The sequence below is a fragment of the Callithrix jacchus genome, chromosome 2 (assembly GCF_049354715.1).
Source record: "Callithrix jacchus isolate 240 chromosome 2, calJac240_pri, whole genome shotgun sequence".
Lineage (NCBI taxonomy): Eukaryota > Metazoa > Chordata > Mammalia > Primates > Cebidae > Callithrix > Callithrix jacchus.
The window spans coordinates 117,376,031-117,392,041 of NC_133503.1; the positions used below are offsets into that span (position 1 = coordinate 117,376,031).

At 37.3% G+C, this 16,011-nt stretch overlaps 2 long non-coding RNA genes across 2 annotated transcripts in view; one reads left to right on the forward strand and one right to left on the reverse strand.

Moving 5' to 3' along the window:
- Window positions 1-16,011, forward strand: part of LOC103791499 (uncharacterized) — a 36,434-nt gene that overhangs the window by 433 nt on the left and 19,990 nt on the right. The gene's annotated exons all lie outside the window — the stretch shown is intronic.
- LOC144581578 (uncharacterized) lies at window positions 126-14,073 on the reverse strand. Its single transcript, XR_013532578.1, has 2 exons — window positions 13,926-14,073; window positions 126-4,413 (listed from the first exon to the last, which is right to left on the reverse strand). It is a non-coding gene; the product is annotated as an uncharacterized LOC144581578 (long non-coding RNA).

The following is a 16,011-nucleotide window of genomic DNA, read 5'->3' on the forward strand; positions in this document are numbered from 1 at the left end:
AGGGGGGTATAATTTATACACAAGTTAAATTGGGAAGTTGGAAACTTCTTCAGTGTTCATGTAATGTTTAATTTAAATTATTTCCAACCACAGCCCAAGTCTCATGCTGCTATGGACAATCTGTGTTTCTTGGTATATGTTCCAACATTTTATTTAACAAAATAGAAATAGAAGAACAAATATAAAAGCGCCAAATGTGAAGTATAGCTAGAAGGCTTTGACAGACATAACAGCAAAGCTACTTTATCTTTACAGCATTTGATTCAGGGACACTGTAACTCAAAAGTTTTCATCTTTGAGCATTTAATTCTGTAATTTAAAGAACAACTCAGTACAACATAAAAAGGAGAAATGTCCAGTTCAGTCCTCATGCACATAAATCTGACAGTGTGAAATGACATCAGCTCTAGCAAATTCGGTCTTGATTTGATTGTGATTATTTCCAAAGAACCTCCTCTTGACCCCTCCTACTAACTTTCTCATTTAGTCAGAATCAAGGATATTAACTCAGCTTGGAAAAATAATTATTGATGATTAAAAATATATACTACATCGATGAAATATGATGCTGAGATTTTCAGGGCACACATTTATAAATGAAGTGAACCACATAAAAAGCTAAATTTTCCATTCATTTAGCAGTTAAAATGGAGACACTAAGCATTAGGGAAAAAGCTGTCTGATATAATTAAAAAAATACAAACCAAGTCATAGATTTTCTTCCCCTACTCTCGCCGACCATCTTAACCAGTTGAAAGGAACAGAACTGTGTCTATGTTGGTAAACTGGGATAAACCAGTAACATTTACATAAAATTTATATAAATATCTCATGACTCACCTTTGCTCATATCTACGGCACAACAAGAATAGGGAATCACCTTACTCATTGCATTCACTTAGTTAAAAAAAACTTTGGTAAATCAGACAAAAAAACCCAGTTTTTCAATACACCCACAGGCACAGCATAATTAAGCTCTTAAGAAGCTCATTAACCCTTTTAGGTTTCTGGGAGAGCTTTGTTACTTATATGAGAGGGAAGAAGGCTTTATGATATATTCAGTTAAGTCCAAATGACTGACCTGTGACAAAGGGAAAACATTCAAGGACTGAATAAATAGTTATAGTAGATGAATTTTTAAAGCCATATTTTTCCTGAATTGAAGGGACAAAATAGCTTATCTTCCACCCTCTTTACATAGATCTCTTAGAAAACAAAAGGTAACTGCTAGTGGTTTATCGGAAAGTGCAATCTCAGGAAAGCAAGAGTGAGAAAAATGAAAGACAGTCGGGAGGAAAAGAGCAAACCCAACATGGTCCAATGTGGAACTGCAACAAACAAAACAGATCTGGTTGTCAGGTCTCCAGAGAGGCTCTTCGGAGCATTGCATCTTGGAAGAGTCTACTGCAGAGATATCAGTATTCATCTGCTAGTTCTTTCCCTTCTTCTGTATTTTACTGGCCTAAATCAAAGGAATTGACTCCAGGTAAATTCTGGGTTGTGTTATCTGGCCCTTCTGTCAGCTGCTGGAAAAACTAGGGTCTCTCCTGTCAATTGGTGAATTGCATGGAGATTTTTTTTTGGCTTTAGCACCACGGGAACAGCCTAAGCCTTTGCCAAGGCAGCTCCCAGCAGAAAGCAAGAGAAGTAGCAGAAGCCAGAGTTGGGGGATGGTGGCTGAAGGGAGAAGGCAAATTTGGGATAGTGCTCAAATTGATTCTGGTGCACCTGTGAAAAGAGTATATATAAATGAGTATGTGTGTTTGTGCAAGTGATGAATTCAAGGATATACATGGATATGATTCCCCAACAGGAGTCTATCAACTCGGGTAATAAGTAAATATAAAAGTGGAGGGCATACTGTCACTGTACAAGAGGCTGTTGTGATGCCTAAAAGAGAAACCAAAAGCCTGCCAAAGCTGAGAATCCCTTAGATGTTTTAATGAGAGCAAAGGAGATTTAAGTATGAGTAGTTTCTGGGTGGCACTAACTGTGCTGGCATAAACCTAGAAAGAGTACAGTGGAAAGACGATTGTACTGAGATGAGGTCTTTGAGCAAAGGTAATGGGGAGGGTAACGTGTGGCAGTAGCCTGAGGAAATAGAGCCAAAGGAAAATTCAAACAAGCATTGAGGCAGCCCCCATATCCCAAGGTCTTAGTGGACAGCAGTGTAGGATACATTCCCACTGAGTCTGTTTTCTACTCATTCCTGATGGTTGGTTTCTCAACTTGGCGTATATTTCTATTCACCTCATCTGCAGAAATTTAAGTCTTCTCAGAACTTGAAAGAGATGGAAGAGCTTCTGATGTCCTAATCTATCAGCAAAAACAAAGGCTCCATCAGGATCACCACACAGAGATGCCAAGGCATGGAGAAATTGGGAATAGCAAATAAGCAGTGTAATGTGACCAGAAAGGCAATCTACAGGCTAAACAAATCAACAGAGCTTTTCCTTTTTGACCTGCCTGGGTTTTGTCATGTAGACATATTTGATGCTAGGAATGTTATTTGGAAACACTATTGCAAATGGAAGGATGCTTTGTATTCAGCACCCAATTTTTTTTTAGTATGAATTTGGAAAATTTCCCAGATTTTACATCTGACTGTCTGATTTCCACCTTAGAGGATAAGACCAACCAGGTGGATGGTGAAACTAAATTTAGTCACTGGAGACAAAACAAGCCTTATATGTCATTTTTGAATTAACTCTTTAGGGGCGCTTTATATTTTCAGCAGGAGCTAGATAGTGATTTATAGACACTGTTATTCTCATCTAAAAATACTTATCATTTGTTTATTTACAATATGTTGAGAATCCATTTTACCCTATGGAATTATAGATCTGCTTATGGAAGATCATTTGGAATATAGTTTTGTTTCTGTGCCTGCTGGTGAATTTAATGCAGCTTATAAAATAAAAAAATTAAATGAAACCCTTCCTCATAGTCACATATTAAAATATTTTTGAAATATTTTAAAAATGGTTTTAAAGCAAGAAAAATATTTTTCTGGATGAAAATGGAAGTAATGTCATCAATGATTTTGCCTCCTTAACTGTAAGATATAGTGTGGAAGTGAAAGCTTGGATAATGTGAATGTGAACCACCATTTCTTCTGAGAAAACATTTCAAGCTTCCTGACAATTACCCAATTACTGATGGCTACCACTTTGAAAATAATTTTGGTTTATGGAGGTGACTGCATTTCTGTCGAAATAACAGGAATCCACAGGATGAGGCTGAAACTGGAAAGTGCTGGCCTGTTCCTTTGCTCATTTGAACCTCCTACTTGGTAGATGAAGGGAGACCTCCACCCTTTGGAGGAAATATTTGACAAGTTCCTTGACTTTTCCAGTCACTCAAAGAAAATCAAAAGGCTTCTAGTTCTTCTAGTCATAAAACAAATTCTCATTTTAAGTCCCATGGTATAGCAAAACTTTACACTTCATATCCAATTAAGGCTTCTCTCCTCTGGCTTGGCTTGTTCCGACCGGAATCTGCAGTGGCAGGCAGGTGTGGAGAATGGCTTTATGTTCTTATATTTAATTTCTTCCTCCCCTTATTTACCCATTTGGTTGTCTTTGGATTTTCCAAGGTTGGAAGGAGGAAGGAAAAGAGGGGACAAACAAGAAATACCGCGATGTGGCCTTGGATTCTCTGGTTTTCATGGTTGTTCGTGGTTGACTCTAGGAAAAGCGAAGGGACAGTTTTATGGGTCTGTGAAGCTTGTCTCATTGGGTCTACTTGTGTAAAGTTCCTGTGACATAAGCAATGTGTTCTCCATCTTCCACTGGCTATTTTAATTATTTCCCTCAGCCTCAGGGCATGCAGTAGACCATCCCCTCATCCCTTCCATGCAGTTGTCTCCACCAAAATTTAAATGGCTCCAGGCTGGTTCTGTCCTGCATGGCCAAGAGCTGGTCCCTGAGAAATGCTACATATCCTTGTTTCCACTCTCATGTTTGCTCCTACAATTGAATACAGCTTTCTTTCTCAGTTGCCATCAGCCACTTAGCCAGTTTCTCCATTGTCTATTTTTTCTGTGTGATTTAATTACCAGTTCACTGGGTCCCTGAACCCCAGGGGAGACACAACAGCTCCTCCCACCTGACTTGATGTAAGGAGAAAGCAGCCTCCTCCCTTTCTCCATAGGTAGCAGGAGAGAAATGCTGTAGCACTCCAACACTTTTCTCCAAGGACACTCTCTTTAATAGCCTTTCAATCTCAAACTTTTTATACCCTCAATGGGTTTTGGGCTAAGGGCCACAAAACTGACTTTAACCCGCTCTTTTTGTATGTCATTCATAAGTTGTACAATACTTCACTGTCGAAAGGGGGATATCTTTCATCAATGTTCTCTCTGTTTTAGTCTTCATCCCAGAAACAAAGACAGAATGGTCCACTTTTAACATCCTGGAACATAAAGTAAACCCAAGCTATGAGATTTATGGTCATACTAATATATTCTGTTCATTGTATATGGATTCAATAAATAACTGTTACTAAAGTATAAAAATCTATTAACAGGACAAGAAATCAAATAGTGTCCTCAACACTGTGTTTGTCTTAGTTTATCAACAATTCAGGTTACACATGTAAAAATAAAACCTCATAATACACAATGGCTAAATGAAAACTGGATTTAAAGTTGGTTACATTTATTTATGTGCTCAGCAGACATTTGTAGAATTCTAGTCTAACCAGGCACAATGTTAGACAGATAGAGTCCCTATCCTTGCAGAGTGGGGCTAGGCAGTGAGATAGAGGCAAAGACGGAGGAGTATCTGTGGGTATTAGGATTGGGATAGGCTATACAGTTGGCTATATAAGCCTGGTAAGAAGAAGAAAGGTTTGCCTAGAGTTACAGAGCTGGAATAACTGAATGATGATCTTTAAGAGAAAAGACTAACTTTTTTTTTGCCTTGTCTTAGAATGACCTATATTGGCAAGGCCCAGCTGGAAATCAGGTTGGAACTTGCAGTGCATTTTCCTTGGAAATAACTGTGAGTAGGTTCTTAGGCCAGTCGGCAATAGCCTGTTTAGGCCACAATACAATGGAGTACAGAATAAAAAAGACTCCACATAACTTCTTTGCAATTTTTAGAAAGAGAAGCCTCATTTGTGTTCTAGTTTGGAATTCCAAAAAACCATTTCCCTTTGCCCTGGCTGCAAAAGTGGGGCTGGTCCTGGTTCATGAAAAGCCCATGAAAACTTGGGTGAACTAGATACACTTGGGAACCAGTAACTTGTTAAACCTCAACATTTGTATGACAGAAGGCATCTTTCTGGGTCAATCTCATCCCTGTTCTTAGTTGAGGGAAATGGAGCTGCCACCTGGAGATAGCAGACGAGCCAGGGCCGGTGGAGCTGTGTGGGCCGTGTGAACGTGGGGTGCTGGTGTGCTGAGCACTGTCCGCACTAGAAGTGTGTGTTCTTTTGTCTTCCAAACCCTCTGAGAATTTTTGGAAGCGGTGGACTTTCTCCACAAATGCACATATACAGGTTTTTCATAAACGTTCAGAGGGTTTCTAGACCTCTTGATGCCCATCTATAGATCTCCTTTTTATACTACAAAAATAAAACATTCAATATGTTCTCATAAAAGAAAGCTTATATAACTACATCTAAGGAAAAAGTATACTAGAAGTGTAAAGGATAAAAATGTAATTATATATGTTCTAAGACATATAGGTAAAGTAAAGGCGTAGAAAAATAGGAGTGGCTTCTAGGAAAAGAACTAGAGGGAAAAGATGGATTTATGCAAGTTGATGTATCAATTTAAAAGGGATGCTAGGAAGAAAAACACATCCACTTGTAAATGAAGGGCCCCAAATGAATGAAACTGAACTCTTCAAATATTTGTCTCTAACAACAAAAAATAAAGAATAGGAATGTAGTCAACTAGGAAGTAGTGAAAGTATTCTAAGAATAGCAATTTTCCATGAGTGAGTAAGGAAATAATTTTTAAAAACTTTAAGAATTCCAAATCAATAGGTCTAAATGGTAGGATATTAAGAGATTTAGTCATTATTCTTATAGAACCACTAATAATTATTTTTGAAAATTAATTGTAGAGACCAGATAATTGATATTTGTGTAAAACAATTATATTTTGATCAATATATACATACCATTTATATGTTTTTCAAGGGCCTGATATTTCATTTATTAGTTCTTCCTTACAGAAAACACTGTGAGATATCATATTATTGATAAAAAAACATTTCAACCCTGGCAATATGATTGGACAAGTGAGATTGTTGATATAAAAATCACTTTGAAGTTTAAGCAAATCTGGTTAACTGCTTGTATCATCTACATCAAATTAATGTAGGTAATTGGCGACTTTTCTTTGTACTGTGTAACCCTGATAAATAAATAAAGCATTAAGTGACATTGGAAATATGCTATTGAGGAGTTACTTGCCCAGAAGTGGATTTATGAGAGACATCAGAAATCTTCAGAAGAAACACTAAAATGTGATCAACTTGGAAGAGAAACATAACCAAATGTACCTGGCATCTCTGGAAGATAATTTCAGTAAATTGAAACATAGATATTAAAACATAAATATAATAATGACATCTAGAGTAATCCTGGAGGGTTAACTTGATAAGCACTTTCATTGTAAGTAATTTATTCCACTTGGTGGGAGGTTTTGGGATCTGAACATCGTGGGGAGATGCTTCCACATTAAACTTTGGAGACTTTTCTGGAGGGGAAGTGGTAGTAGTTTTTACTAACTAAGATACCAATGTGTAGACAGTACAGTCCATGGGGAAGTATATTGCTAAGAAGAAAATGACAGAAGTGATATTTGTGAGGATAAACCTGATGGTAAATCTGACATGTGTCATTATTTTGCCTCTGAAATGGACAGAATGAACAAGTGTGTTTCTAGTTTGATGTGAACTAAAAGATCTAGTCACACTTCTGAAAATCCCTAAATACTGGAGTTTGGTGTTTAAAGAAACACATCCTGATATTTGTCAAACAAGACAAGAAAGATTATGAATGTTTATCTCTAATGCCAACTGTCCAAACCAAAACTAGGAACATCTGTCAAATGACTTTCACTCCACTTTTTAATGCTATTTTTTATGTTTTAATATTTTCCAAACGCAATATGACAGTTGTACTGAATGTCAATAAGAAAATTCTTGATATAATACCAGGAACATTGGACTCCTTGAAGTAGCTATAGACTTGGAATCAATTATTTTTGCTTTGGGATATTATGACTGGGGAGTTACACAGGATAATTTTTTTCTAAAGATACTAATGTATTCATAATTTTTTAATGGCTTTGATAGTGGTTTATCAAGTTGACTTTGAAAATATGTATCTACTAAGCAAATTATTACACCTCACATTATTGGTAAATTGAAGCCTCTCTTTTGTTCAATAATAAGTATAGTTGTCAGTTAGAAATGATGACTGGTAATACCTTGAAAAAACAAGCTTGGTAATTTACAATTAGCATAAAAGTCTTATGATACTAGACAACAATTGAACATACTGGTTTTTGAAAATCTTGGCATGTCAAACTTTTTTGAGTTTAAAAACATGCAATGATTTAATTGATTAGGCTGTTTCAAATTTTTTTTTTTAAGCAGAAGCATTACTTACTCCAGAATCACTGAAATAACTCAAATCCTGTAATATTAAAAGACCTATGCAGTTTAAGCTGAACTACTACCTGTCAAATAAGAAAATGTGAAAACCGTCCAATATATCCTAGTTGGTAAACACTTTTTTTTTGGCTTCTGCTTTAATGAAATACAGAATCAGAACAAATTTGCATAAAATCCAGAAAAAGCTCAAAGCAAAATGTAGTTCTTCAAGGGGAGCATGGGACCCAGACTGTCCACTCTATGCCCACTTTTGCTCTTGCATTTGTAACCAGTGATTTTCCCAATGGAGGTTTAAAAATATGGTTTCTGTGGAGACATACATAAAGTTATAGAAACAGTCAAAATATTAATAGAAGATACTGCCTGTTAGTCTTTGACCAAGTGATGTAAAGTGGCAACTCCTGAGCCTCCGGCTAACTTGTTGCTGTTTCCTGATCCTTCCCTAATTAAAATGAGGACTTTTAAACAATTTTACAGTTAAACATCTACATAGACTCCTGCATATATTCATAAAATCTGTTATGAATGCCCCTCAAAGCAAAAAACATTCTTTTCCTATAACTATGAGTATGTTTTTTTCTTCTTTATAGAGAGAAAAAAGATCACCCAGCAAGATAATAAAAAATGGAAAATTCTTTTCATGGTGTTATTTTTATAGGAGTAACAGGAGGTGGTTAATTCTGAACATTTATCTGAAACTTTATACCAGCTTTGCCCTGGGCGAGTTTGCGAATCTTCTTTCCTGCCATTGGGTCTGACTGAGGAACTTCCATTTGCAGAACCGTATGTGCTAAAACTAGTCCTTGGGGTCACCCTGGCAACCACACAGTCCCCTCATTCCAAGCCACACTGTGCTTTGCCAATGAGAAGGACAAAATGGAGGATCCTAATGTGATGCTTAGAAGAAGAAAAGAAAATAGGAGAAAATTTCAAAATCAGATGAGGTGATTTCACACTGCTCCAGAAAGACTTTTGTTAAAACACAGGTGATCTAAGCAGAAGTGGGATTGTTGTTCACTATTCTACAAACAGAATAATAGAATGTACTCTGTGGTGGTTGTGATGAGAGGTATAATTTAGAAATACAAATATAAAAGACTCAGAGTAAACCGTATATCCAGCAAAGAAATCCAAACTATCTTTGTTTTAAAGGAATTATTGTCCAGGAGTGGCAAGAGCAATTTAACACATGAAAGCAATGTGGCCTGGTGTAGTGGCTCATGTCTGTAATTCCAGCTACTCGGAAAGTGGAGGTAGGAGAATTGCTTAAGTCCAGGAGTTTAAGACCAGCTTGAGCAATAGAGTGAGACCTCATCTCAAAAAAGCAATGTGTAAAAGTATGCCTTAAGAAATAGTTTTCAATTTTGCATGTTCCTCCCAAGACACTCCCTTCTGTCTTGATGTATCTCTATTCTTCCCCCGCCCTCCCTCTCTCATACACGTACACATATTTTCTCTCTTTTTCTCTTTTTTTACTTGTTATATGAAACAATGAATATATGAAAGAGAGCACCAAGAAGGTGAAGGAAAAAAATCATAAAGCATACACCAAAAGAATTTTTTCCCTTAATTATGGTAGGGGTATGAGGGGAAATATATTTGGGTTCTGAGAAAATACAGTTTTACCTCTTACTTTGCCTTGTTAATACAAAATAGCACACTTTGGAGAATCTAGTTTCTAATTCAGAGTTCTGTTAATCACTGAGCAGGAGCCATTCTTTCAGCCTAAGGATGAGATCGTTGGTGTTCCTGATTTTATACAGAGAAAGACATCTTTGTAGACCCTAAAAGATCCTTTGAATACAAAGTGAAAAAAAATCAACAAAAAACTGTGGGAATCTGTGACTCTAGTCAAACAGCAGCCTAAAAATTTATGTCAGCGTTAAAGGAGAGTTTAATGCATACATACAACCTAATTTGAGCTGTCAGTCAAATGTTTATTTTAAAAGAGAATAACTTAAAATATTTGTACCTATCCAGATGTAGGCTCTTCTCTTTGCATTACCAAAAAACAGGCAGTATTCTGTCAACAGGATATTTGAAGACACATGGCATTGGTTATAATGTTTAATCATATTTAAAGCTGAACTGATATTGCTGGTAGTGTTAATGATAACAAGTTGAGTTTGAAAAAGGTTGTATATTTCAGTGACTTTTATTCTGACTGAAATACCAGAAAGAGATATTTTTATTTTTTTTGTGCAGGAAATTATGATTCAAGCTTTACACGTAAAGCTGTATGTGTCTATGTGTGTGGGAACTGAAATAGTTCCCCCAAGTCTAATCACATCTTTTCACTCTGGCCTTGTTCCCTGCTCTTTAGTATTTGGGCCGGGGTAAAAAAAAAATGGTAAAAACAAAAACAAACAAACACTAGGACAAAAGGATTTGGAAAGGGGAGGGGAAAGGGATGGAAGGAAAAGAAACAAAGTTTAGGGAGAGGGGAGAAGTACAGGAGTGGAATCAAGACTGCCTATACCTTTCCAGTCTCCTTACCACCCATCACCAACCTCATCAAATACTACCAGTCAGATTGGAAGAGGCAGAAAAAAAATTAGATACCAAAAAAACAAAACCCAGAAAGGTCACAGAATGCTGTGTAGCTTATCTGTATTAAGAATGACCTGAGTTTTGGTTCCTGTACAAGTCGGGAAAGCTCCTATAACCCACAATTCTTTACATAAAATTCCTTGGCAGTTGCCACTGCTAATCTTCTGGTCTTTTCCTCTCTCTCAGAAATAATGCTATAAATGCAACTGCTGTCAATCACAGAAGGCTGCCTCAAGGTTATGCCAGGTCAGATCTGGAAACCCAAGGCTCTGTGAGTGAGGTGTTGATGGCAGGGTGGGTGGCAAATGTGAATGGAGAAAGCTTGAAATTTACAAGCTGCTGTCACGGGGAGATTAAGGATAAAAGAAGGCACAGGTTTGAAAGGGAAAGTCAGAGTTAAGGAAGATCAGGAAGTACAGCACAAAAATATGTTTTAGCTTTGTTACAGAAAGGTTCACGAATTTAAGAATGTAACACTCAACTAAAAATCTAAATTTATAGCAAACACAATTGTTCCTTATAACAAATAATATTCCATCTTCCTACAGAATTTCTCCTTTATCTCGGTTTCACAAGACATCCCTATGTTTCTCTGAGTTGCAGAGTTTCTGGTATATCTTAAGTGTTTTCCACTTTTCTGTTTGGATTTAAGTTTCTTGTTTGTCTCAACAGATTGTACATGATTAAAAAGGATGGCAGTTAAGTCAACTAACATACATGGCTTTGACAGGAAAAATGAACTCAGGAGTAAATAAAAGTAGAAAAAGAAGAAGCTAAGTTAGTCATATCTTCCAGCTTTTCCTCAGTTTCCCCACATCCCTTTCTGGCTCCTGCAGCACTCTTCTAAATGCTTAGTGAACTGTCACGAACTATTGAAAATGCTTTTCTAACAGCTCATTTACAAGTTTTCAACATATTTTGACAAATTAATAAGTTTATACTGAAATCTGTCGGTATACTTTACTTGATTAAGGTGGTTTTTATGCTGAGTACATTTAAAAATATAAGTTTTAATAATTTTTTCAAATCATGAAAAATATTTCTAGTAATTAAAATATATTTATCATCTCTCTTCCTTCACTATGAAACAGTCGTCAGAGTTATTCAATGGCAGTTGAGAATGGGTGTGTGTAATTGATGCAGTTTGATATTTCTATTTTTAGTGTAGAATACACCTCAACAGAATGTCTCAATGTTCAGTAACTTAATGGCAGAATTGTCAACCAGATCCTTCCACATTCAGCTACTACAGTACCTCCATTTTAGAAAAAGATTTGAAAGAATCAAAGATTTGATTTATATAACTAAACCTAATCAGTCATCCTTTGGGACTGAAACAGATAACATTGATAATATAATGAAAAATATCTAAAATATATAAAACATCATTAATATTTCTCTTCAGTCCTACATATATCATTAAAATCAGTCTTTTCACAATATGCAACAGTTCCTTTCCCTTACGTATTTGAAATCAAATGGGACCATGAAAATAGAAAGTCTAGAATTGCTTTATGATTGTTTTAGACTGTCAGAGGCAACATAGAAGAGTTTGAGCTATTATTAACAAAGTCTGTAGGTATCACACACGAAGGAAACAGAAGCATTTTCCTTGAGCCAAATACTGTCTGGAGTTACTCCACAAATGTAATTCATATAAAACTGTCAAAAGAATAACTGGGAAGAATGGATTTGCTTTAATAAAGTATTTTAAGGCCTCTGGATCCTTTGAGTTCTGAGCACGAAGTTTCTTTACTGAAATGGAAGGAAATTACTAGCTCACCATGATGGTTCCCATGAAAAGTCTCACAGACCTTTTCCCTGGGCTATTTCTTGGGCTTCTGTGACCACATGTTCTGTGATTTTTCCTGTTGTCTTTCTGTTGATGGCTTCTTAGCTTCAATGATGAGCTCCCCTGTCTCTCTATGGCCCTTACATGGTGACATTTTCTGGGTTTTGCCTTAGGTCCTCTTCTCTCCTCACTATACTCACCCTCCTTGGATCCATTCACACAGGACTTTGGCTACCTTATGCAGAACAAGAGCTCTCAAATGAACGTCTCTAGTCTAGCTGTCACTCACGACCTTCAGATCTGAAGATCTATTGAGCTCTTCTGCTTGACTTTCCTATGTCTGCTCAGAATCAGCATGCCACCAGCCAAACTCATAGGGCTCAGTCCCTCCTCTCTGCCCTGTCTTCTGCGTTTACTATTCATGAGAAGTACCATTATCCATCCTGGGGCCAAGAGAACGAGCAGAGTTATCACAACTCTGCCTTCTCTTTCAGTGTCCACAGTCAATTAACCACCAACTGTTTTCCCTCTTACACATCTCTCTCTCCATTCTGGGTTCCCTTCGCAATCACCTATTGTTTAGGCTACTGTCATGTCTCTTGTGGATTAGTGCAAAAAAGTCCTAATGGATCTTCCTGCCTCCAATTTTACTTCCCTTCAATCCATTTTCAAACCACCCCCAGAGTGATTTTCCAGAATATGAACCTGGCCTTATCATTTCCCTGTTGCAGCTCTTGAATGTCCCAGTGCCCTCTGGGTAAGTCTAGTCTCCTTAATGAGTTTTCTATGGTCCTTCATGAATTGACCCCTGACTGCTTCCCCAGCCTTCTCTCTCCTTCTCCCTATTACATCTGTGCTCTTTGCTGAGCCTTATGGGATTTCCAATTTCAAATCCTCAGATGGAACGTGCTTTCTTACCTTTCTATGGGTCTTTGCTCATATTGATTCCCTTTCTCCCTTAGGCTATTTTGTGTTGTAGTGAAGAGCAGAGGCTCTGAAGTTGGACTGCTTGGATTGGAATCCTGATTCTCCATTTCCCAGTCCTTACCCTTCCTGGGCCTTGAGGGTGAAAATGAGGATAATGTGATGTTGTTGTTGATAATAATGATAGTGATAATATTAGTAACAGCAGGTACCTTTAGGGGCTACTATGAAGATTGAGTGGGACTTAGATGGGATCTAGTAAGCATTCAATCAATATTAGCAGCCATGACTATATTTCTCACCTAATTAGAGATAATTTTTCTGGAAATCCTTCTCTGAGGGCCTGCATCTGATTATGTGCCCTTTTAATCTTTTTCCATCACATGCTGCATGCACTCTTATGATTGCTGGTATCACACTATATGGTAACTGACTCTGGTTATCTTTCTTCATTGATTGTAAATTTCTTGAGGTCAGGGTTTTCTTTTGCTTACCATTGCCTTATCACTGCATCCAAAACAGTGTCTGGCTCATAATAAGCACTCAATAAATATTTTCTTAAAGAATTTAGGTCATTTGTAATTAATCACGATAGGCAGCTGAATTTCCACATAGAAAAATCTTTGCTTTTCAAGAACTAGGATTTCAGGAAAAAAAGATGAGATTCAATGTCTCTGTATTTACATCTTCTATCCTGGCAATGTATTTTAAGGAAGTATTTATATTTAACTGGGGTGTTATGTTGAACTGAGGAGATGTACAGCTAGTTGGGCTTCTCTCCTGTAAACAACAAAAACCAATAAGGAGACAATTATAAATAGCTTTCCTAGTATAGTTAAAATCTGCCTGAGGTTACTGCTGTGTGATCAGAATTATCTAGTATTTCCCATCCTCTATAGAACCTAATAGAGAAGAAACATAGAAGGTGAAAAGAGAATGCACTTTTTACAATGTGAGAGAAGTACAAAGACCCAGGGATTAAGAAGGGGAGAGGGGTCATTATGAGGAACCAGGAAAAGCCTCACCAATAGCAAGTAGATCCCTCCAGCTTCTTTCTTGCTCTTTTCAGGAGCTGCCTCTGAGCTCTGTCATTCTGTCGGTCCTCATTTCTGTCTCCATTTGTCTTCTCTGCTTGCCACTGATACTCCTCCTACTGATGTCCGTCTTCTCACTGAATTTTAAACACTATAGGTTGGAAGGTGGTTGCTGCAGGATCATTTCTACTACGGATCTACTTTAAACATGTAAGATAAAAATGTTCCTGTAAATGACATATTTTAATTCCTCATTCTTTTTTTTTCTGTTTCAATCCAAATCAGAATGAGGAGAACATGTCTAGAAAAAAATAACACTAGTTTTATATAGAATTGAGCAATTTTTTTTTTCCAACTAAAAGACATAAATTTTTTACCATCGGTGGAAGAGCAAAAAGAGGAGACATTTTGAATGTATGCTTCATACTCCCTTTGTTAGTTATCAGTTGGGGCCTCATAATCAAAAGAAGCATGTGTTTTATAGGGAAGGGAAGAATATCAAGATTGGTTAGTGGAAATAACAGAAGTGGCCAGTAAATTGAGAAAAATGAACAGGTATATGAGATATGGTGGGCAAAACACACAAAACAAAGAAGGCGTCGAAATGTCTGTAACGTTGTGACCTCAGGTCAGAAGCAAGTCAAGTGACCAGGTGGAGAGTCGAGGTCTTAGTGAAGCATCAACTGTAGCTGCACCACTGCTAGTTACTTTGGAATGAGTCCTCATCCCATATATATCCTTGCTCTCCCTCTCTCTCTCTCTCTTTTTACTTTTTCATTTTGTAAAGTTTCAAACATAAAGAAAAGCTGACAGGATTGAGTATAACAAACCTCCCGTACCTATCAGTCACCTTCCCCAATGATAATTATAATGAGAGATATACCTACATGACCAGTCAGGGTCCTGGCAAGAGATGACATATTTAAACAGGAGAATTGGAGAAGCATTTAATAACGGGATTATTTGTGAAGATGTGGCCAGGTTTTAGGGGACCCTCCAAGGGGCATGAAGAACTCTGGAGCTGATAACAGTGGAGAATGATACCATCCCTAGGCCTGACGGCACAAGAGGAAGTAGCCATTATTGAAACCCAGAGAGGTTGTCTGGCTGGAGTGGTGATCTTCAGTGAGGGACACCTTCAACACTGGCATCCTGACAGGGAGAGATTCTGACATGTGCTACAACATGGATGAAACTCGAGGACATTATGCTAAGTGAAATAAGCCAGTTACCAAAAGTCATATGCTGCATGTGAGGTACATGAAGTAGACAAATTCACAGAGACAAAATGTAGAAGGGTGGTTGCCAGTGGCTGTAGGGATGGGAGGATAGTGTTTTTAAACAGGCACAGAATTTAACTTCTGCAAGATGAAAAGAGTTCTAATGATTGGTTGTGCAACAACATGAATGTACTTAACACTACTGAACTGTGCATTTAAAAATGGTTAATATGGCATTATTGGCAGAATTGTCCCTCCAAATTTCCTATACTGAAGCCATAATCCCTAGTACCTTAGAACGTGGTTGCATTTGCAGATAGGGCCTTCAAAGAAGCAGTTGAGTTAAAATGAGGCTGTAGCATGGACCCTATTCCAATCTGACTGTCCTATAAGGAAAGGAAATTTGGACACACAGAGAAACACCAGGGATGTACATACACAGAGAAAAGACCATGTAAGGAGACAGTAAGAAAGTGGCCATCTGCAAGCCAAACGGAGAGGCCATGAAGAAACCTGACCTACATGCACATTCATCTTGGACTTCCAACATCTAGAATAGTGAGAAAATAATTTTCTGTTGTTTAAGCTACCCAATCTGTGGTATTTGTTACAGCAGCCCTAGCAAACTAATACAGATGATAAATTTTACTTTTGCATATTTTACCACAATTATGAAATATATGTAGAAAGCAATGGTCTACCTGGCTTTAGTCTTGGGAGAAAGTCTGGGGAAAAGTTTGTAAAGCAATAAATGATGAGATTGTAAAGAAAGACATATTCTGCATACAATATTTTGACTGGGATTGTGTGTTCAGATACATCTTGAGTACTCCAGAGCTATCGCATAGGTTTCTGAG